This window comes from Pleurodeles waltl, chromosome 2_2 (assembly GCF_031143425.1).
Source record: "Pleurodeles waltl isolate 20211129_DDA chromosome 2_2, aPleWal1.hap1.20221129, whole genome shotgun sequence".
Lineage (NCBI taxonomy): Eukaryota > Metazoa > Chordata > Amphibia > Caudata > Salamandridae > Pleurodeles > Pleurodeles waltl.
This window is the reverse complement of record NC_090439.1, coordinates 1,111,704,263-1,111,728,759: the sequence shown is the minus strand read 5'-3', so window position 1 is coordinate 1,111,728,759 and position 24,497 is coordinate 1,111,704,263.

Below are 24,497 nucleotides of genomic sequence, written 5' to 3'. Positions count from 1 at the left end.
GTACAGACAAGCAGCGCAGCGGTCACCGCCAAGAGACAGGCGGAAGACAATGTACCGCCCACAGTATTACAACCTACCAATCCGCCACCTTTTCCGGGGAGGATTCACGTGGATAAAAACACGGCGGAAACAGTTACTGCAATGGGAAAACGCTCACCTCAACACATCCCACGAGGAACGAGGACTCCATGGAGCCCGAATTACACATTCTACCGGCCCTTGTATTCCTACTCATCTACGAAGACCAACGCCGGCGCGGGCGAAGACAACGGTGAGTACTGCACCTACGACATAGGGGAGGGGGGAGGCAAAAGTTAGGGACACACACACACAACACCCCCACCCTCACCCACTACAACACACACACCAATGCTTGTACAAAAATCAAAGTAACAACCCACAATCCCCCCGGAAGAATGCAAAGACAGAACGAAATCAGTTCAAACATTGTAATGTATCAATACACATGTTTAAAAAATATACAGATATATTATAAAATCATTCAAAAATATATACATTACGAGAAGTAGTGCAGATATGCACATATCAATGTCCGTGCACCACTAGTCCAAAAATGCATGGGCGAGGCCCACACTAGATACCTGTCCACAATCGAAGAGAACACTGCTGGGGCATCAGATAGAAATACTACAGGCACCTCAGGGGGAAGGGAAGGGGGGGCACCTCAGCCGGATGAGTGCAAAGCCAGATCCACGACGGGGCTTCATGCCCATTGATGTATCCTGGGGAGTGCAAAGCCACAGTCTCTCAAGTCTCTACAGTGGGTGGCTTGCCCACTGTACCATCCTGGGGAGTGCAAAGCCACAGTCTCTCAAGTCTCTACAGTGGGTGGTTTGCCCACTGTACCATCCTGGGGAGTGCAAAGTCACAGTTTCTCAAGTCTCTACAGTGGGTGGGTTGCCCACTGTACCATCCTGGGGAGTGCAAAGCTACAGTTTCGCAAGTAGATAACAGCCTCCACTGGCTCTGGAGGGGGACTGGTGCCCAGACTGGATTAGTCTCCCCGTGAAAGTTCCTGTCCCATCACTGTCCCAGCTGTACATGGGATAACGATGCTGGATGTGGCGGTCTTTTCATTCTTCCCCGGTGCATGCCCTGTTCAGCGGTGCTTTGCCATGGCGGTCTCTGGACTGTTCAGCGGTGCTTTGCCATGGCGGTCTCTGGACTGTTCAGCGGTGCTTTGCCATGGCGGTCTCTAGACTGTTCAGCAGTGCTTTGCAATGGCGGTCTCTGGACTGTTCAGCGGTGCTTTGCCATGGCGGTTCAGGACTGTTCAGCGGTGCTTTGCCATGGCGGTCTCTGGACTGTTCAGCGGTGCTTTGCCATTGCGGTCTCTGGACTGTTCAGCGGTGCTTTGCCATGGCGGTCTCTGGACTGTTCAGCGGTGCTTTGCCATGGCGGTCTCTGGACTGTTCAGCGGTGCTTTGCCATGGCGGTTCAGGACTGTTCAGCAGTGCTTTGCCATGACGGTCTCTGGACTGTTCAGCGGTGCTTTGCCATGGCGGTCTCTGGACTGTTCAGCGGTGCTTTACCATGGCGGTTCAGGACTGTTCAGCGGTGCTTTGCCATGGCGGTCTCTGGACTGTTCAGCGGTGCTTTGCCATGGCGGTCTCTGGACTGTTCAGCGGTGCTTTGCCATGGCGGTTCAGGACTGTTCAGCTGTGCTTTGCCATGGTGGTCTCTGGACTTTTCAGCGGTGCTTTGCCATGGCGGTATCTGGAATGTTCAGCGGTGCTTTGCCATGGCGGTCTCTGGACTGTTCAGCGGTGCTTTGCCATTGCGGTCTCTGGACTGTTCAGCGGTGCTTTGCCATGGCGGTCTCTGGACTGTTCAGCGGTGCTTTGCCATGGCGGTCTCTGTACTGTTCAGCGGTGCTTTGCCATGGCGGTTCAGGACTGTTCAGCAGTGCTTTGCCATGACGGTCTCTGGACTGTTCAGCGGTGCTTTGCCATGGCGGTCTCTGGACTGTTCAGCGGTGCTTTGCCATGGCGGTTCAGGACTGTTCAGCGGTGCTTTGCCATGGCGGTCTCTGGACTGTTCAGCGGTGCTTTGCCATGGCGGTCTCTGGACTGTTCAGCGGTGCTTTGCCATGGCGGTTCAGGACTGTTCAGCTGTGCTTTGCCATGGTGGTCTCTGGACTTTTCAGCGGTGCTTTGCCATGGCGGTTCAGGACTGTTCAGCAGTGCTTTGCCATGGCGGTCTCTGGACTGTTCAGCGGTGCTTTGCCATGGTGGTCTCTGGACTGTTCAGCGGTGCTTTGCCATGGCGGTCTCTGGACTGTTCAGCGGTACTTTGCCATGGCGGTCTCTGGACTGTTCAGCAGTGCTTTGCCATGGTGGTTCTGGAACGGGCATTGGTATGTGGCATGACGTTCCCTGGACTGGGCATTGGTGTGTGGCATGACGGTCCCTGGACTGGGCATTGGTGTGTGGCATGACGTTCCCTCATAGCCCAGCGGGGCTGTGGCAGCCGGGGCCCTCCTGGGCACTGACTCCGGCAGTGGCGGTGGTCTCCTGACCAGTGACGATACTTGGGCCCTCCTGGGCACTGACTCTGGCGGTGGTCTCCTGACCAGTGACGATACTTGGGCCCTCCTGAGCACTGACTCCGGCGGTGGCAGTGGTCTCCTGACCAGTGAAGATACTTGGGCCCTCCTGGGCACTGACTCCGGCGGTGGTCAGGTGGGTATCTCCTGGGCACTGACTCTGGCGGTGGTCTCCTGACCAGTGACGATACTTGGGCCCTCCTGGGCACGGACTCTGGCGGTGGCGGTGGTCTCCTGACCAGTGACGATACTTGGGCCCTCCTGGGCACTGACTCCGGCGGTGGCGGTGGTCTCCTGACCAGTGACGATACTTGGGCCCTCCTGGGCACTGACTCCGGCGGTGGTCTCCTAACCAGTGACGATACTTGGGCCCTCCTGGGCAATGACACTGGCGGTGGTCTCCGGATCAGTGACGACGGTGCTGGCGGTGGCATCTCGACCGCCGGGAAGGATGCCGCCCTTCTCCGCCGTGATGCTCACAACAGGCTGTGCAGACTTCCTCTGGCCCTTCCCCACCTTTGGAGGAGTCACAGCTGACTCTGCAATCCCCCTGGGACCCCTGTGAGTTGTTTTGCCTCCAGGAGTCTTCACAGGGTCCCGTCGGTCACTTTCCAATTTCAGAGCCTTTACAGGGGGTGGGCTGCCAGTGCCTTGGCTCCGGGTCATACTGCCTGCCCTGGTGGCCGGTGCACTCCACACACCTTGAACAGGCACCACTGGTATTGGAGGCTTTTTGGCTGAGGCGCTACGACGGGACTGATGAATTGGAGGGGGGGGGGGCAAAAAGGTCAACTTTACAGAGGGACAGTTTCTGATGAACACTGGGATGGGTAGTTTGAGGGGGCCTGGGAGTGGAGGAAGAGGAGGTGGTTGTAGGAGGTGTCACTTTAGGTGTTTTGGGTGCAGGTGCAGGTACTGGAGGCTGTCGTGAGGTGGATGGATGTTGGGTGTGTGGGTGCCCGCGTTTGTGTACTTTGTGAGGGGGCGTCACAGACACACTGGGAGAGGACACAGGGGACGTGTAAATGGTAGTGGGGGTGGTGAGTGCAGGTGAGCGGGGTGTGGTGCTGGATATTCTGGTGCGAGTCCTGGTGCCTGTAGATGTAGTGCATGCAGGTGAGAGTGTAGACGACACTGGGAGGGAGGAGGGAGAAGAGGAGGAGGGGGACACAGTGGAGGCAGTGGATGTTGCTGTGTCTGTATGTGGGTGATGCTTGCGTGAGTGCCTGTGGGTTGTGTGGTGCCTATGTTTGCTTGAGCTTCCCTTGTGTGCTGACTTGTGTGCATGCTGGTCTGTAGGTGTGTTTGGGATGGGCTGGGGTACAGGGGATTGAGTCTGGGTGGAGGAGGTTGGAGGGGGGAGGCTAGACACAGGGACAATGGCTGCCATCTGTGCTGAGGCCAGAGATTGCAGGGTTCGCAGAAGGGCAGCCTGACCAGAATGAATGCCCTCCAGGAATGCATTACCGTGTTGCAACTCTCTTTCTACACCCTGGATGGCATTCACAATAGTAGACTGCCCAACAGTGATGGACCTGAGGAGGTCAATGGCCTCCTCACTGAGGGCAGCAGGGCTGACTGGGGCAGGGCCTGAGGTGCCTGGGGCGAAGGTGATGCCCACCCTCCTGGGTGAGCGGGCACAGGGCGAACGCTGAGGGGCTGCTGGGAGGGCGGTGCTGGTAGGGGAGGTGGCGGCTGTACCTGTAGAAGTGGGGGGCACAGATGTTGCCGCCACCACAAGGGAGCTCCCATCGGCGGACGAGTCCGTGTCGCTGCTTGGTGATCCGGTGGCCGACGTGAAGATCCCCTCGCCCTCCGTCCCACTGGTGCATTCTGAGTCTGTGGTGTGGCCCTCCAGAGCCAAGTGGGATGCAGCTCCCTCGTGCTCCGGTGCCACTGTACCTCCGCCTGATGATGCTGATGCACAAAAGAACAGGGAGAGCACAAAAAGGGGGGGGGGAACAGAAGAAAGACAGGTTGAGTGCATGGCATACCGCTACCGTTGGCGGACAATACAGACACAGCAGCCCCCTGCACTACGCCGTGCTCCTGGCCTCTACAGATGCAATTCCTGGGATCTGGCCTGCATGGCTATGGTGGACATCTGCACACATGGATGCCACAGGGGCATCTATACCTGTACTTGGCACTCTACTGCGGTGGGGTAGAGTGCCACATGGGCTGCATTACAGAGGGGCCTAGTCTACGTATTTCTGCCTGGCCTAGGTACAACCACAGGCCTCCTCCCCCACCCAGACCCCTCCACTGCGCGCAAAGTCCGCAGAATGAGGTTGTACTCACCCCCTTGTGTCTGCTGTGGTGCCCTCAAGCGCCCATCCAACTCAGGGTAGGCCACCGCCAGGATCCGGAACATCAGGGGGGTCATGGTGCGACGGGCACCCCTCCCACGTTGGGAGGCCATCCCCAGCTGAGCCTCCGCCGTCTTCTTGCTGCAGCGGCGAATGTCCTCCCATCTTTTCCGGCAGTGGGTGCCCCGTCTCTGGTGGGCCCCCATGGTCCGGACGTCCTTGGCGATGGCACGCCAAATGTCCCTCTTCTGGTGGGCGCTGACCTACATGACATGCACAAGGGAAGACGAGAAGTCCTTACCAACTGCACCGTCGATGTGAGTGGCCTCCCTCCCTACTCTAGCCATGTGGCCCATTCATTCACATGCATTAATTTTCCCTGAACTCTGCCCCCTTCCCTCTTACAACCAGCCCTCTCCACCCAGGCCTAGCCCATACAACGTGCTCCCTGTGTACTAACCTGTTGGTCTGGAGGACCGTAGAGTAGCGTGTACTGGGGGAGGACCCCGTCTACCAGTTTCTCCAACTCCTGAGCAGTGAAGGCAGAGGCCCTTTCCCCAGACGCAGCAGCCATTGTCTCTTGCAGACCGAGGTCACAGCAGCACTTGCAGTGTAGGCCCTCTCCTGTCGAAGATCAGGTATCTAGTGATTGAACAGATAGAAAATGTCGGTGACGTCCGTGGCGGTGACGTCCGCGGCGGTGCGTATCATCACCGCCGGCGCACCTGTTCATTGGCTCCTGGGACCCATAGGGTCCTATGTTAACCAATGCAGCATTGCGCCGCGGTCAACGACCGCCTACCGCGACGGTGTGCAGCGCCAACGCAGTTACCCCACAATCCCATTGTCCCAGTTTAGAGGTCAGGCAGCCGCCATTTCAGGGGCCCACATGGCTTCATTTACTTCTGCATCACACATAGCTAGGCCTACACTCAACACACATACAGGAAGGGTTTTGTGTTTGGTGTCGTCTTCTGTGTAACTGTGGGTATATACCTGGAAACAAATTGACTTGATCGTCGCTGTTGTCCTCAGCTGGGATATTTGAGAAGATGGCGGAATCCTCCGGTGTACCGACCGCTGGTGGTACTGTTGACAATGGAGGAGCGACATTTACTCGTCACCTACAGGTTTGACCGTGCCACTATCCAGGAACTATGTACCCAGTTGGAGCCAGACCTGATGTCACCAATCCACCATCCCACTGGAATCCCCCCTGACGTGCAGGTGCTGTCAGTGCTCCATTTCCTTGCAAGTGGGTCATTTCAGACAACAGTGGCCATGGCATCAGGGATGTCCCAGCCTATGTTTTCCAACGTATTATCCAGAGTGTTGTCTGCCCTGCTGAAACACGTAAGGAGATACATAATTTTCCCTGAGGTGGAAGATTTGGCTACAGTGAAAGGTGACTTCTATGCCCTTGGACATATCCCCAACGTCATAGGTGCCATTGATGGGACACATATAGCTCTGGTTCCCCCCCCACAGGAGTGAACAGGTGTACAGGAACAGGAAGAGTTAGCATTCCATGAATGTACAGATGGTCTGTTTGGCAGACCAGTACATCTCCCAGGTTAATGCTATGTTCCCTGGCTCAGTGCATGACGCCTACATCCTGCGGAATAGCAGCATCCCTGATATGATGGGTCAACTCCAGAGGCACTGTGTGTGGCTATTAGGGGACTCTGGTTACCCCAACCTGTCCTGGCTATTGACCCCAGTGAGGAATCCCAGGACCAGGGCAGAGGAACGCTACAATGAGGCCCATGGGCAGACTAGGAGGGTGATCGAACACACCTTCGGCCTCCTTAAGGCCAGGTTCAGGTGCCTCCATATGACAGGTGGTTCCCTATTCTACTCACCGAAGAAGGTGTGCCAGATCATCATTGCCTGCTCGATGCTTCACAATCTTGCTTTGCGACGCCAGGTGCCTTTTCTGCAGGAGGATGGTCCAGATGACGGTGTTGTGGCAGCTGTGGAGCCTGTGGACAGTGATGAGGAGGAAGCTGAGGAAGAAGACAACGACAACAGGGAGTCAGTCATACAGCAATATTTCCAGTGACACACAGGTGAGAACATTTTCATTTTTACCATTACATTCACTGTCACACGTCCTCCTCTATCCTGTGTGTAATTTCATGGGATTATTTGGTAACTGAGTTGTTTCTTTCCATTACGGTTTCACAGGTGTGGTTACCAACGTGTGTCATCTGCTAGCATCCTTCAAGGACTTGTGATGTGTGACATTGGTATGTTGCCTTTACATCTAACAACGCATTTTGACACTGTCATAGATATTACATTTTACCAAATCATAGACTGACTCCAGATTGTTTTGTGTTTCAAGGGTGTTTATTGAAGTGCTCAAAAATGGAAGGGGGTTGTAAAATGGTGATGGGTGATGGCGGAGGAATGTCCATGGCAGAGTCCAGTCTATTAGTCTCACAGCTGCACTGCCCATATGGGCATAGGAAGTGGAGCTGGGGCAGTTGAAGTATGGACAGGGTAACAAAGTGGGACAGTGGGGGGACAATCAGGGTGGTCTCATTTCCTGGCGGGGGTCTTGCCATCTTGCTCTGTCCTGTTCCTGGCTCTCAGGGACCGCTTGCGTGGTGGTTGTCCGTCTGCAGGGGGTGGGGTGCTGGTGTGGTGGGCCTGCGGCGGGGCGTCCTGTCCACTAGCGCCGGCGGAGGTGGTGGGCAGTTCATCGTCCATGCTAGTGTCAGGGGCCCCTTGGAGTGCCACGGTGTCCCTCAGGGTCTGCTGTATGTCCTTCAGCACCCCTACGATGGTGCCCAAGGCGGAGCTGATGGTCCTGAGCTCCTTCCTGAACCCCAAATACTGTTCCTCCTGCAGGCGCTGGGTCTCCTGAAACTTGACCAGGACCGTCGCCATCGTCTCCTGGGAGTGGTGGTATGCTCCCATGATGGAGGATAGGGCCTCGTAGAGAGTAGGTTCCCTTGGCCTGTCCGCCCCCTGTCGCACAGCAGCCCTCCCAGTTCCCCTGTGTTCCTGTGCCTCCGTCCCCTGGACCGTGTGCCCACTACCACTGCCCCCAGGTCCCTGTTGTTGTTGGGGTGGTGGGTTATCCTGGGTTCCCTGTAGTGGTGGACACACCGCTGATTGACCTGTCCTGGGTACGGAGGTTTGGGCCCGCTGGGTGGGTGCTGTGCTGGTGTGACCAGAGGGTTGAAGGTCAGTGCTGGGCTGTGCATGTGCAAGGGGAACCGACTGTCCCGAGGCCCACGATGGTCCGGGTTGGTCATCAGGCTCCAGTAGGGCAGAGCTGCTATCGTCACTGTGGGCCTCTTCTGTGGGTGGAGTGGAGTTGTCTAGACCCTCTGGTGTGGTGACGGTCCTTCGTGATCCTGCAGGGGCGTAAGAGCATGATTATTGCATGTGTGTGTGTTTGATGGTGTGCAATGGGTGGGTGTTTGTGTACCCCAGTGCAAGCATTCCTGTGTGGGGGCTTGTGTGATGATGGTTAGGGGGTTGTTATGGGTATGTGCAGTGGCCATGCTTTGCTGATGGGTGTCCATGCTTAGTTGTGTCATGCAGGGCTTGGTGTTGGGATGTGTAGTTTGTGTTATTAGTACATTAGTGAGGAGTTGGGGTGATAGGGGAGGGTGTGAGGGTGGGGGTGTGTGATAGCATGCAGGTAGGGTGGGGGATATGATAGTTAAGATTTGACTTACCAGTGTCCATTCCTCCACCGAATCCTCCGAGGCCCTCAGAATGCATGATGGTCAAGACTTGCTCCTCCCATGTTGTTAGTTGTGGGGGAGGAGGTGGGGGTCCGCCGCCAGTCCGCTGAACCGCGATGTTGTGCCTAGAGACCGCTGAACGCACCTTCCCCCGTAGGTCGTTCCACCTCTTCCTGATGTCCTCCCGATTTCTTGGGTGCTGTCCCACAGCGTTGACCCTGTCCACTATTCTTCGCCATAGCTTCATCTTCCTGGCTATGGATGTGTGCTGCACCTGTGAGCCAAATAGCTGTGGCTCTACCCGGACAATTTCCTCCACCATGACCCGGAGCTCCTCCTCGGAAAAGCGTGGGTGTCTTTGGCATGCCATGGGGTGGTGTGTGTGATGTGTGGGGCAGTGTGAGTGTTGATGTGTGTGGTGATGTGTAGTGGTGTGTGGTGTTTTGTGCGTGGATGTTGTGTGGGTGATGGTGTTGTGTGCCTCTGTATGGTGGGGTTGTCTTTGCTGTGCTGTCTCTCTGGCCTTTGTCTAACTTTATGGTCGTAGGGGTTTGTGGGTGATGTGGGTGTGTGTTTTATGATGTATTGGGTGTGTGGGAGTGGTGTTTGTATGTGTCTCAGGTGTGTGTATTTGGAATTGTCCAATGTGGCGGTGTTTTAGAGATGTGTGTGTATTTTGAGCGCAGTGGTGTGTACCGCCAATGGAATACCGCGGTTGAAAGACCGCCGCGTGGATTCGTGGGTCGTAATAGCATGGGCGTGTTTCTGTTGGCGTGGAGGTGGAGGAATCGTTTTCGCCAGTTTAACACTGACCTTTGGTGTGGCGGAGTTGTGTGGGTGTCTGAATTTCGGCGGATTCCGAGATGTGTGTTATAATAGCTGTGGCCGAATTCCGCGGCCGCGGCGGTGTATTGGCAGTCTTCTGCACGGCGGTAAGCGGCTTTTACCGCCAATGTTGTAATGACCCCCATAATGTAAAAAGATACAATAAAAATCCATAATCTAACACAGAAATGAACTATGAGTCAAAGGACCGGATGATATTTTGTCGAATCCACATGTAACATCAGCCGACTCGTGTTTCGTCCACACATTGGACTTCTTCAAGGCTGATAAATCATAATTCAAAAATATTACATTAATAATTTAAAAATACAAAATCTGAAAAACAACTCCAAAGTCTAAAGAAAGGATCACAGTTACTCAACCTGCACCAAAAGTGTGTTGGAAGTAGAAAAAGTGCCATAGAGAACCTACATCCCAAATTAGTCTTTGAGATTAATAAAATGATATAGTAAGTATGAGTGATAGGGATGAAATTTGATATGAATGTGAAGGGGAGTCACTATTTTTAAGTATGAAAGAGAGACCTATGTAACCCCCAAAAAGAGTTATGAAGGGAAAGTACCTTAATCTCTCCATTTACCACTTGTATCTCCAAATGATATTCAAATCTCTAAATGACAGAGAAACAGGGGAAGAGATCCAATCATCAACTGTCAAAATGTAGACCATATGTGTTACCTATATTCAAAATCTGGTATCCCACTAACCTCGGTATTGTCCGCACTAAGCTTGTTCATTGTACAAAAAAAAACGCAACTGATTTTCTTTTTTTTGATAATATAATTTTAGTTCATCAGCTTATAGTTGGTCCTACAAATAAATGAAAAGAACATGTATGCACATATTAGTAGCTGATACAGGCCATGTTATGGTCTTTATTTATCATATCCTTCTTATCAAAGGAACCGTAATCCAATCTAAGCAAAATATCTAAACCGTCACGATAACATGAAACCTGGTTCCCTACAAACTGCAATTTAACTCCATATAGATACATCACGTCACAAATGAAACTGACCTCTATATGTTGTTCAAAGTGCTTGGCCATAACAATGTCAGGCCACAAATAGAAAATCACATAAGAAAATGTATCGCCGATATTAAATAAAGTCATGATATGAGAGAGAATATTCAAACCTGAATCAATATCAAAGGTATAATAAAGTCAGAAAACCATATCCAAAAGAATATGTCTTGTCCATGATAGTATAAACAGGAATGTCCCACATAACTCTGTGGCCAATGAGTAATAAAAATCAATGGAGCACCCCCAAGACAAGCTAGCCGTAACGCCTTCAAAACTAACCTGTATGCTCGTAACGTCCGCATAATAGCAATCCGCGTCCTGTGTTGCTTCCTTGCAATAACAACGAAGATGTGTGCATTGAAGAGAGCACGGATGTCTTCTTAAATCTGGTTGGTGTCGGCAATTTAGCCAATGCCGACCCTGAGTTTCAAACCCACAATTAGAATATTCTTATAGTAGAAAGACAAAAGGGCCCACTACAAACATCGCGAACATGGCGGCCATCTTAGAATAGTTTGTTTTCATATTACTCAGACCTGTTGTCCTATTGTCAGAGAACCTAATTGATACATACTAATCATCAGTCAGAATATATATAAGTATATTGGGCCAACGAGCGAAGCTCTTATCAAATACTCTGATCTTTAGATTTAAATAAACATAAATTGAAAATCTGTGTAGGTAATAAACCATCCTCAATGTATGGACAGAATAAGGTAACCAACGAGACTCCGAATGATAGGAAGGAGAAAGAAGGAACTGGAAGAAAGATCCTATACATATTAGTCCAATATATGCACATTATCATAGAAAATTATATATGATAAAAGTGATTGGACAGACAGGAGATATCCAATATCGCTCAAAGAGAGTCATCCATCACCATGGTATGTGAGTATACATCAGTTAAACATATAGGCACAACAAATCACTGATCCCAATGTATTATCATTCTGTAAAGAGATGTATTGGTAATAAAAAGAAGAAATATCTTATAATCCACAATCATGTATACATTATTGTAAAAAATGATATAGTTCATCATCAATGTTCATTCCCATTTCTATAGTTCTTAACCTGATAATCCATTTCGCCTCATTTTATCTTAGCTCCAATGTTCTATTACCTCCTCTAGGGTTAACAGGGGTATGATAAATTCCAATGTATTTGATCGAAGGAATTTCTCTCCCTGGATGTTTGATGTTCATGTGTCGGACTACTGGTGAGATTGTGTCATTGTTTCGCAGGGCACGGATGTGTTCCTGAATGCGTTCTTTCAAGGGCCTGATAGTACTTCCCACGTATATCTGGCCACATTCGCGTTCCAAAATATACACAGTGAATTTAGTGTTACAATTTATAAAGGTGGTAATTTTATGTGGTCCGCTTCCATTGTACTGAAATTCCAGGGTTTTATGCATTGTGAAACCACACATATTACAATGACCACATTTGTAAAAACCATTGATTTTGCCTGGTAACCATGTCAGTGTTTCTTCCCTTAAAGGTGGCAAATAACTTTTACATATTACATTTCTAATTGTTTTGCCCCTTTTGTGGATCATTCTCAGTCTTTTGGGTAATATTTTTGCTAGTGTATTGTCCATTTGTAATATGTTCCAATGTTTTTGTAGAATACAATGTATATTACGGCTATTCTGACTATACTCCGTACAGAAATGATAGGAAGGAGAAAGAAGGAAGAAAGAAGGAACTGGAAAAAAGATCCTATACATATTAGTCCAATATGTGCACATTATCATAGAAAATTATATATGATAAAAAGTGATTGGACAGACAGGAGATATCCAATATCGCTCAAAGAGAGTCATCCATCACCATGGTATGTGAGTATACATCAGTTAAACATATAGGCACAACAAATCACTGATCCCAATGTATTATCAGCCTGTAAAGAGATGTATTGGTAATAAAAAGAAGACATATTTTATAATCCACAATCATGTATACATTATTGTAAAAAAATGATATAGTTCATCATCAATGTTCATCAAGGGTCACTTCCCCACTTCAGCCTCCAGCAGCCCCCCGCTGGGCTGAATCACCAACCCAACCCCTCAAAGAGTAGAAGGGGTGAGAAGCTGTGCAGTGTGGTGGTGTCACCCAGGATGGCACTGGAGTTGCCCCGGCAGGCCATGATACACAGAGCTATGACTTCAGGGGCCATTTGGTGTTGGCAGCCAAGCGATTACTAAAGGACATCATCATATTTTCTTTTGTAGGTTATGGAGCTCCGAGTAGTGCAAGATTCCAAGTTTTCCCCTGATTGGTTGCGAAACAATACTTCACTTGGTCCAAAAGTTACCTAAACCCATCAAAGCTTTAGGTCGGAGCTTTTGAATAAATAAGTGTATTTATTTCCTCTGTACTAAAGAAAGTGAGTCTGATATTCAATCTGCACTAGTTGAAAAATTTGCAAAACCAAGCGTAAAATAATCTTCTGACTGTTTTTGCTAATTATGATAAGGGTAGTTTAGTATACTGTGTGGGAGTGCTACCCCACAGTGTAACAAAGGCACAATTCTGTATCAGGTCTAGTCATGCTCGTTGTTTAATACCTTAGCTCAGTCCTGTGTTGGTGTGGGTCATGGCAGTCAGGCTTTATCATAGGAAGAAGTGCAAAGCATTAACAAGTACCAAACAGTACAGTAAAAGTAGAAGAGAATGCAACACAATAAGAATCTGACACCAATTTATGAAAATAGGTTTAATTTCTATCTTTAAATAGACAATTCAATGTGAAAAATCCACCTGAGTGTTCCAGAGATATGTATTTTTAAAAAGACAATAAATCACTGCTTGAGACTGAAGTATTCTATGACTCTGTTTAGGGTTAGTTTTGGAAATGGCCCTTTTTGCAGGGTTATCCCCATACTTTTTGCCTTCTTCCTCCTATTTTTTCAGGTCTGTTTGTGTTGGTTTATTGTCTCTGCGCACTTTACCACTGCTAATCAGTGTTAAAGTGTAAGTGCTCCCTATATAAATTCTATTGGTGATTGGTCAGTCCTGAATTGGCATATTTGATTTACTAGTAAGTCCCTTGCAAAGTGCACTTAAGGTGCCCAGGGCCTGTAAATCAAATGCTACTAGTGGGCCTGCAGTACTGGTTGTGCCACCCACATTAGTAGCCCTGTAAACATGGCTCAGACCTTCTGTGTGTGCAGTTTTAAACTGCCAATTCGACCTGGCAAGTGTACCCACTTGCCAGGCCACAAACCTTCCCTTTTATGCATATAAGGCACCCTTAGGTAGGCCCTAGGTAGCCCCAAGGGCAGGGTGCAGTGTATAAAAAAGGTAGGACATGTACTGGTGTGTTTTACATGTCCTAACAGGGAAATACTTCCAAATTCGGTTTTCACTGTTGCAAGGCCTAACTCTATCATAGGTTAACATGGGGGATGCCTTTAAATAAATATAAAGCACAGATTCCCTTTGAGGGGAGATAGAAATATAGAGTTTGGGATCTCTGAACTCACAATTTAAAAATACATCTTTTAATGAAGTTGGTTTTTAGATTGTTAGTTTGAAACTGCCACTTTTGGAAAGTAGGCATTTTCTTGCTTAATTCATTCTGTGACTCTGCCTGTTTGTGGATTCCCTGTCTGGGAAAGTTTGACAGTTGGGCTGTTTACACCTCTCTTCTAGACAGTGACACAAAAGGAGCTGGGGTGTAGCCTGCATATCCTGATGAGCCATCTGTGCTAGGAAGGGAGGGAGGAATGGACAATTACACCTGAAAGGACTGTGCCTGCCCTCACAAAATGCAGTCTCCAACCCCCTGGTGTGTGTCTAGGGCCTGAGACTTTGCTTTGAAGTTTGCCAACTTCAAAGGCAGAAAGGGGTATAAGTATTGGACCCAAAACCCCAGACTTTTAGAATGTTTCTGGAATCAAGATGAACCTCTGCCAAGGAGAAGAGCTGAAGCACAGGAGGAGGAGTACTGTCCCTTTTTTGTGTTGCTTAGCTGGATTGGCCTGCAATTGCTGCTTCTACCTCAAAAGAGAGCAAAGGGTGAACTTTGCTGTGTATCCTGCTTGAGAAAGTTCTCCAAGGGCTTGGAGTAGAGCTTGCCTCCTGTTGGAAGTCTGAGGGATATCAAAGACTTCCGTTTAATCAGCCTACAGCACTGGGAACTGTCTGTTTTGTGCTGTTCAAGAAGACAAAACATCGCAATGCAGTCAACGACGCCGCTGGCCTGCACCGTGACCTGCCGATGCCGCACGGAGTCGCACTGCCCCGCTTTGCACTGCGACCCTGGTCTCACGACGCCATCATCTGATGCTGCCACAAGCCGCTGCTTGCCCTGTGACCTGTGGGCCCGCACTCCAGCATCGCCTTACTCACATCGCAGCCTGAGCTTCCCCGACGACGACGCGCCTGCTAACACTGGCGCTGCTGCCTGCACCGGTACACAAAGCACCGTCCAGTCCCGCACCGCAGCTCCAGTCCACCAACACCAGCATTGTTGACTCCAGTGTTGTCACCAGGCGTCCCTGGCTGTACTGCGACCCGTGGATGCTGCACGGAGGCGGTCCTGTGCCACACTGCCGACTTGGGCCTACCGACGACACCTCTTCAGCTACGACGCCGCCGCTGCCTGTACCGTGAACTGGTGACATCATACCGCCTCACTTCACACCGCAGCCCTGGTCTCACCGACACCGCTGGACGCCATCACCGAGCCGTTGCCTGCACCGTGACCTGTGGGCACCACATTTCACATCGTCCCACTTCGCACCGCAGTCCTGACTCCATCCACGCCAGCGTTCCTGACTTCATCAGCCCGAGTTTGATCCTCAACGCGTGTAACTTCAAGGGCCTGACGACCCCCGCACCGTCTCCAGAACCAACACTGCAACACCAGCAACGCCGCTCTCCAGAGCTCACCGCGAGGATCACGACGTCCTGCAAATCCAAAGGTACTGTTTGTGGGTCTTCCCGACACCGTAGCTGGCCTGCGACGCTGTGGCCAGGCTGAATGTTGGTTTTGTGGATCACAACACCGTGATAGCCCCAGGTGGAGCTATCGACTTCAAAGAACTGTATTTGTAAGTTAAATCTTGCAAAATTCATATCTTTATTACTGCATAACAGATTTTTATTGTTTTGGTCTTGTTATACATAGATAAATATTGGCTATTTTTCTAAAACTGGTGGGGTGTCCCTTTGTAGTGTTTTCACCGTGTTAGTGTGCGTTATGTGGAAATGCTTTACACATTGCTTCTGGGATAAGCCTGACTGCTCGTGCCAAGCTACCAAGGGGATGAGCAAGGGTTATCTGAGCTGGGTATCTCCCTTATCCTAACTCGGGTGAGGGTCCCTATTTGGACAGGGTGCAAACTGACTGCCTACTAGAGACCCCATTTCTAACAGTTAGCCACAATAGGTAGCTTGCAAATAGCTATCTAGGCACTCTTGTGGGGACCAACTCTGACAAGGAGTCAGTTGCAGGGACCTGTCAGTTGAGAAGCTTAAGCAGCCTCGAGTCCAGTTCGAGGTCCTATGGGTGAACCACCATAGAAGTCAATGGAGTGGTCCTGTTGCAAGGGATGCAGAATGCTGAAGATGTCTAAAGATGCTGAGGATGCTGTGCTGGTGTCAAGGTTTATCCCATGGCCACCCCTTGGAACATGACCAAGGTGCAGCAGATGCAGTCCAGTCTTTGGTGTTGCCATTCTTTGCTGGGTTCAAGGAGCAGCAGAGTAGTCCTTCAGCCCTCTCTCCAGTACAGGTGTGATATGGGGGCTTGATACCTGGTGTGCCACTTTTATGTCTAAGGGGATGGGGAGATTAACTAGCCAATGGGCTACCTGGTCCTCTCCCACCTGATAACAAATTCCTGCAAAGTGTGGCATGTCCACCTTGCCCAGAATGCACTACTCTGCCTACTCCCAACATGGCAGAACCCTTCTCTCTGCGTATGGTGTTCCGTAGTCCAACCTAGAGGTATGGCTACCTGGGGGGGTTACACTTCCCTTGAGAAACAGTTTTTCCACCACTGCCCCAGATCCCACCCTGGCTGCTAAATCAAAAGAGCAGCCGCTTCCATTTGTGAATACCATTTGCCCTATTAAGGAAGATTCCACAGTGTAGCTTGTCTTTTGGTCTCATAACCACTCTAGCTATTCTGCCAAGAGTATTTCACAGCTCTTCCCTCAGCAAGTCCTTTGTTTGCCTTCATGAGAGTCATTCTTACCTCTCCTCAGGAGGGCAGAAGGCTGCCCTGAGGACAGCAGCTGTGTAGAGCAGTGGTTCCCAACCTTTTGACTCCTGAGGACCCCCAATGAATCATTACTGGAAGCCGGGGAGCCCCAGCAATTTGTACTATTTAGTTTTCAATCATTAAAACAGTAATTCGCAAAAAATATAACAAGTACACACCAAACAAATACTCAAACTTCTAAAGATAAAATAATTTGATATTGAAAAAATATGCAAAAATCGAAACATTTTATTGGGAAGGTTGGCGCTGCATCTCGGCAACTACCTTTTCAATGTTTGGTTTTATTTAGGAAAGGTGAATCCTCAGGTCAGATTCTACATTTCCGGAGCAATTTCTGTTTTTATTTTTTAGGTATGAGAAAGCTTTTTCACATAAATAAGTGAAGGGGAAAGGAAGTAAACCATAAGGGCCTCTCATCTCTCCCTAGCCTCTCTGTCACATGTACTTCATTTGTTTTATAGCACCTCTCATACCATTGTAGGGTGTCAGGGCACTTTACAGGGGACTACAAGATGTAGGATTATCATGTCATCCACACTGGTAGGCATTTTCTAAGAGTGCTTGGTCCGGAGAAGCACAAACTTAGGATTCAGAACACAGCACAGTGATTAGCGATGATGTTAGCACAGTGCTTTATTTGTAAATAAAAATGTGCCGGTGCCTAAAGCCCTCCTCTCAAAAGACATGCCCTTCTTTTTTATATAATGCACCCTGACTTTAGGGCACAGTAGTCCTGTCTTGGGGTGACTCCTAAATATTATAAAGGCATGTTGGGACTTTGCCATTGGTTTAATCCCAAAGTAGAGTTAGCAGTTTAAAAACTGCTCTGCCAGCTGGCAATAGCAGATTTGGAGTCATGCTTTACATTGTCACACTTGTGGTGGCATGATAAGAGTTGCAGCACTGAGAGTACTTAACTTACATGCCCTGAGTACCACTGGTACAATATACTAGGACAACTTGTTTAGAATTCGGGGATGTATTTGGACACAGTTTGTACCACGCACAGCTGCTATTGTCATATGCATCAGATATCAATTAGGGTGGGTGGTAACCTCTTTTCCGTCTGCAGAGTTTGCAGAGTATTGCCCTCTCCGTGCTTCGCTTGGATCGCAAAGTTCGGCAAAAACTCCAACAACCTCCGCGTGGCAGAGTTTACCGGCACCCACCTCTACTCATAAGTCACATCCTAGTTGGGCAAGCCTGTGTGTCAAAGCCTACCAATCGCACATTAAGAGCCTTCATCCTTTTATTAACAGCAGGGACTGCAACCTCTTTAAAAACATTAATGCCAGTGAGGGCAGGTCTCTCCCTATGCCTGAATCTGAAAGGCTGCATGTTTTGTGCCTCAGTCTTGCGCGGATTTTCTCTTTTGCAGCCAAAGTCCCATGATATTTCAGTTCATGACAATTCCATGTAGTATCCTTTTTCAAGGAAATATCGCTGGTCTGCAGACCCCCGCTGCTGATCCAAGTAGTGCCAAAGGTCGGCCCAAGCCTCCGATCAGCCACAGCTGCTGGGAGAATATGTGAACAGTGGGCTGTATCTATTCTCAAATAATAGGGACACAAACAGTCCAGCCTGACAAGTGGTAAGACAGAGCAGTGAGATGAGTGTGCATAGTTGAAACCTGTAATCATATTTTGTAGGTCAGTTTGAATCTATGCATTAACTAGTCAGCCTTTTACTGTTTCCGGGTCTAAATCATATGGGCAATAATCACTGTATTGTGAATGATGGTAAATCTCAACAGCAGCCTTATGTATAGCACAAAACACAAGCTGCAGTGTGTAGGAAGCTGGCTGTGTACATACTGTACCAAAGTAAGGTATATTGTGCACAGAGTCCAGGGGTTCCCCAGAGGTTTTACAGAGGCTAAAGTAGATAACACTAATGCTCTCTTTTTGTGGTAGTGTGGGCGAGCAGTTAGACTTATCAGTAGGTAGTGCTAAGTATTTGTTGTACTCACACAGTCAAGAAATGAGGCACACATTCAATGACTAACTCCAGGCCAATGTTTATGTATCAAAAAAATTACTTTGTTACTTTATTTCTAGAACCAAAAGGATCTTTGTTGCAGGTAAGTACAGTTCCGACCCAGCATCTCCGCTCCTCCGACCTCGCCCTTGCAACCGTCCCACACGTCCGCAGAACTACAACCAGTGGTAGATCATTCTCGCGCCTCACCGCCAAAACGTGGAACACTCTTCCCACCCACCTGCACCAGACCAAAGACCTCCTTTACTTCAGGAAACTTCTCAAGACCTGGCTGTTCGAGCAGTAGCAGCACCTGCCCCCCTTTTACCACCCCATCCTCCTCAGCGCCTCACGGGTGAGTAGTGCGCTTTACAAATTCCTGATTGATTGATTGATTGGTTCCAAGGAAGTATCACTTTAAACTATTAAATACACTTTTTTTGTAATTCACAGTTAACATAGGTTTCAGGTAAGTAATACTTTTCAATAACAAAAGTAGACACAGTGCAAAAATCAATGAAGGCAATGCAGTCCTGGGGCGGAAAAGTACAAGCAAAGTTTACAGGTAAATACTCGACTTACGGACCCAGTCTTCGTGGCTTTAGGTGTGCACAGGGCAATGATTAAGAAGACACCAAGGATGCACCACCAGCAACATAGGGCCGGCTGAGTGCAGAGGGCAAAGTTGGTGTCAGGCGCTCAATGGAAACCAATGGAGACTGGGGGTGCTTAGGGGAAAACAGATTGCAGGTAAGTACCCACGACTTCAGGTAGAGGCCCTGGGGGTTTAGGTTAGCATCGGGGGGCCGCAGGTCAGCACCAAACATGTACTCTCAGTAGCACGGGGTGGCAAGGTGCGGTTTGCAAACACAGTGTTGGGCGCCCAATACAATTCAATTAAGAACTCGTTGGTCACAAAGAGGGTGCAGGCTTAGCCCAGTGAGTCGGCTGAAGAAGACTAATGGCTGGCAGGTAAGAAGAGGTCCCTCTGAATGTCGGTGGACCGTCAGCTGGGTTCCCCCAGGTTAGGGGGCTGCGGGTGCAGGGGTACCTTTAAAAGTCAGGAATCTTCACTGGAACCAGTTGCGGTGAAGGGGGTCTTCTGGATTCAGGCTGCATGCGTCATAGTGGTGGTCAGGAGGAGTCAACCCAGGGTGGACTCAAGGTCAGAACTGCCTGGGAACCTTCTGTGGACCCGTGGGCTACCTGGACTCGGGCCATGGGAGTTGGGTAAAGAGTAGGCAGGACTCACGGATCCCGAGGGCTCAGGAGTCCTTGCTGGAGGTTTCCTTGTGGACAGGGCCGCTGTCCTCGGTAGAGTTGGGTCTTTAGGGAGGTCAAGCAGTCCTCTGAGTGTTTGTAGAGGTCACAGGACCTGCAGGATGAGTCGTCTTCTTGTAGCAGGAGTCTTGAAGCTGCAGAAAGGCCGGTAGGGCTGGGACCATGCCAGTTGTCGTCTGGAGTCTTCACTGCTGGTGAGGCTCTTCAGTCCTTCTTCTTCTTTAGGTCACCAGAAATCTGAAGAGCATGCTTCAGGGGTGCCCCTAAATACAAGATTTAGGGGCATTACAGGGATCAGAGGGCAGTAGCCAATGGCTACTGACCCTGAGGGTGGCTACACTCTTATTGTGCCCACTCCCTTTGGGGGGGCACATTCCTAACCTTATTGGCTATTATCCTCCAAAGACAAAATTGAGGATTCTGAAGAGAGGGTTTCACCTCAGCTCTGCACACCTTAAAGGTGATTCTTCTGTTTACTCATTTTCCGGCCGGACCAGCCGCCACAAAAGTGGGGCAGGGTCTTGGGGGATGGGCATCTCCACTAGTTGGAGTGCCCTGGGTCTGCATAACAAAAGGCAGGAGCCTTTGAAGCTCACCACCAAGTGTTGCTGTTCTGCAAGGGGAGGTGTGAAGCACATCCACCCAGAGCAGGCTTTGTCCTTTCCTCCTGGGAGCACAATGTCCCTCACCCCTTAGGGTCAGAAACTTGTCTGGTGGTGGCAGGCTGGCAAAGACCGGTCAGCCACACACTAGAGAGTTTGGGGAATTTCAGGGGGCATCTTTAAGTTGCCCTCTGTGATTATTTTTCAATAAATCCAACACTGGCATCAGTGTGGGTTTATTCAGCTGAGAAGTTTGAAACTAAACTTCCCAGCATTCAGTGATGCCATCATGGAGCTGTGGAGTTCGTAGTGACAACCTTCAAGCCCATGTACTCAATATGGCTACACTGTACTTACAATGTCTAAGAATGGACTTAGACACTGTAGGGGCATATTGCTCATGCATCTATGCTGTCACCTGGGGCATCATGCACCCTGCTTTAGGGCTGCAGGCCTGCTCGAGGGGTGACTAGAGGGCAGTGTTTTGTAGGCATGACACCCAGGATGGGGTGCCATGTTGACTTTACCTTTTTCTCTCTACTCACACACAATCTGCAATGGCAGTGTGCATGTGTTTGGTGAGTCATCTCTTAGCGTGGTCTAATACATGCTGCAGCCCTTACAGGCCCTCTCTGGCCACAGGGCCCTTGGTAACACTGTTACCTTTTACAAGGGACTTAGCTGTGTGACCAAGGTGTGACAGTTGTGGGAGCAATGATGCAGTTTAGGGAAAGAACATAGGTGCTGGGGCCTAGTTAGTAGGATCCCAGCACAACCAGTCAAGTTAGGATCAGATACTAGGCAAAAAGTGTGTGTGTGTGTGTGTGGGGGGGGGGGGGTGATCATGCCAAAAGGGGCACTTTCCTACACAGTGTACCTTGGTGTTCACTTTACAGGCTTCAATATCGCCAACTTAATACAAGGCATAAGCTGGGGTTTCTATAGTGCCAACCTAGGAATCAAGTATCTAAACGCTTTACACAGCAGAGAACATTAAGACACCATCAAGACCATGTACACAGGCACACCAGCAGGGAAGCCTGTAGTGCTGGGAGGGGTCGCTAGTGGACGAGGAGTTCCTTAAAGAGATGGATTTTCAGATCATGTCTGAAATAAAAATTCCAAGAAGTGCTTTCTAGCCAATACATTTACATGAGGTACGAACATCTTTCCTTCTGTAAATGCAGCCAATAGCATGCATACCAATAAACCCGATTCACTCCCAATTTTTGAAGCAAAAATGGCTTTAAATGTGTCCCGCCTGAAACAGGATAGAAAAGCGCACACAGAATTAGGCATAGACCAGCTTGTACACAGACACAGGCATTTTACTAATGCCATTATGTTGTCTATAGGTGTCCTACAGCTTAATCAAAGATGACAATTATTTCTCACTTTCAAAAAATGATCAGTGCTGGGGAGCTTTGCTCTAATTAACTTCAAAGAGTTGGTACCTGCAGCTTAGTTTTAAAAAGTTGAATGACAGATTGAAACGTATAATTTCCTGCAATGCGACGACTCATGATAAAGTACCAGTTAAAGCTGCAAGTACACAAAAGTAATTTACAGATTTATTGAAAAACTAGTTCGGTGTATCCATGCAGCCCCAATACGCGTTTGATTCACAGCATTCAAAGATGTCTTCTCTAATCCCTGTCTGCGTCACGTCACAGTATTTTTTTTATTTTAAATCCAAAGTAAAGACTTGGAATGTATTCAGTGTTGCCAGATTGGGCGGTTTCCCGCACAAATGGGCGATATTTTTCCCATTTGTGCGGGCTAAAATCGCGGCGGGGCGGAGCCGCCGGAGATACTGGTGCGAGGAGAGACGCAAAAAGAAAGAAGAAAGACTCGCGCGCGCAGGAGGGACTGCAGCCGGCGGGGGCAGGAAGCAGCGTGTGCGCTGCGCCCGTGCAGTGTCTCAGGGGGCTGTCAATTGGTAGCGCTTTCGCGCTACTAGATTGACGGCCCTCTGCCCCACTGAGAGCTCACGAGCTCTCAGTGGGGCAGAGGGCCGTCAATCTAGTAGCCCGCAAAAGCGCTACCAATTGACAGCCCCCTGGTGCGACACTGACTCCTGGCTCAGTGTACCGGAGTTCCCACAACAGCGGTGCAGCCTTTGCTGACTGACGGTAGCTCACGCCTCGGAGTTTCGCCTATAGGAAGCTTCTGTTATTCTGGAAAAGTCTACACGTGTTGTAGATTAAAGGTAAGCACTCAATCGTGCTACCTTGTGTACGGGTCTATTCCCGAAAGAGATGTGTTCTACGAAAACATTTAGAATATATTTTTACTTGAGATTGCTCAGGTAAGCTTCATAACTTTGCTCAGATGGCAAATAGTGCCTCAACACCTTGTTATGTTTATTTAGGTTAGAGCATGTATAGCAAAAGTTTTTTTAGAAGTACCGTTTGTCATATGTCATCTCCGGTGTGATAGAAATATGCAAACTAAAAATGTGAGTGTTATTTATACTTTTTGCTAAAACATTTCCCCAACTGATGGGATTAGATTCATCTTTGAGACGGGACCTGCGAAAGGTAACAGTGTTTAGTAGAGCGGTTGGGGTCTGGTATTGAAGTTTGCCTCTTGAGCACCTGCACTAATGATGCTTAAAACAAGCACTTCACCGCAACTGCACACTCGTCGACTGGTCCCCATATCAATAAGGCGATTTACAGTCAGTCCTGATTTTTCACCTAAGGACGCTGAACATTCTGACCTGCATGCTTTATGTTTGTTGGACAAACAAGCATTAGCAGCACCATTAAGTCTAGCTTTAGCTGCCAGCCCTTAGATATTAGTTTTGTTTTGTCATGGGTTTTGCAAAACTTTGGGGAAACTGCAGGGTCCTCGTCAATCTAAAAAAATATTTTGCTAAAAGCAAACAAATTTTTGATCTCGTAAATCACATATTGCCATAGTAATGCCTGCGACTGAGGAGAACTACATTGTATATGGATGTGCTCCTTGTGGATGGTAGAATGCCCTCACTAACATTAACGTTAGCCAGTTCCTGAAGTGGTCTGAACCGTTGCCCCATGCTGTATGCTGCAAAAGACAGAAGAAAAATGCAAATGACTCAATAACAGTTCAGTTAGTTCAAGGGGCTGTCTGAACACCCTTATAAGTAAGTCAGAAGGTCTTGGCTAACTCCGGACATAATAAGGATATTTTGAAAGTTACCTACTTGACTTTAGACTGGTTGACAGGAACACATGGGCATTTGATGTGCACCAGCAGGCTTGTCAGTGTAATTACAGTGCAGAGATTTGGGGTAGTCTCTTCCCAGATGTAACTAGTAATGCAAGTTTAACCTAATGACTTACATTTGCACAATACACAATTCTCCATTGCAGCAGTGAAGATTTAATTCTGGCTTTTTGGTTACACACAGACCTTTCAGTGCATTAACTAATAAAGGTTTCATAATATACAGTGATTAACTTGACTTTTTTTATTTTAAGGCACGAGTTATGTATGTGGCTGCCTGAAACAGAATATATATATATATATATATTTTGCCACACGTTTAACCCTGCCCCATTGCATGCAGCATCACTGTTCCCGTACTTTTTTTAATTCACTTTGAGCTGTGTGCTCAGCTGATTTATTCATTTATTTCACTCCAGTTGCAGGCAGTGCAAGCACAAATGTGGTCTCATTGGCTGAACTAAGCGAAATGAGGGTACATGGTCAGTGCACAGCCTCACTGCATGGTTCTGTTCATGATCTTAGTGCCTAAATTATTAACATCACTTGTAGTCATGCTCTGCTCAGCGTAGCCATTGCTTGCATTTGACACAAAACACTAGCCTTTACCAATAATTTAAGTTCAAGTTCACGGAGTTTGCCCTTGCTTTCTGTTTGCAACCAAAGGAAAATGATCTGCCTGCTACAAAGGGCTCCAATGCCAAAACTGGTGTCAAAAGGACTGCTGT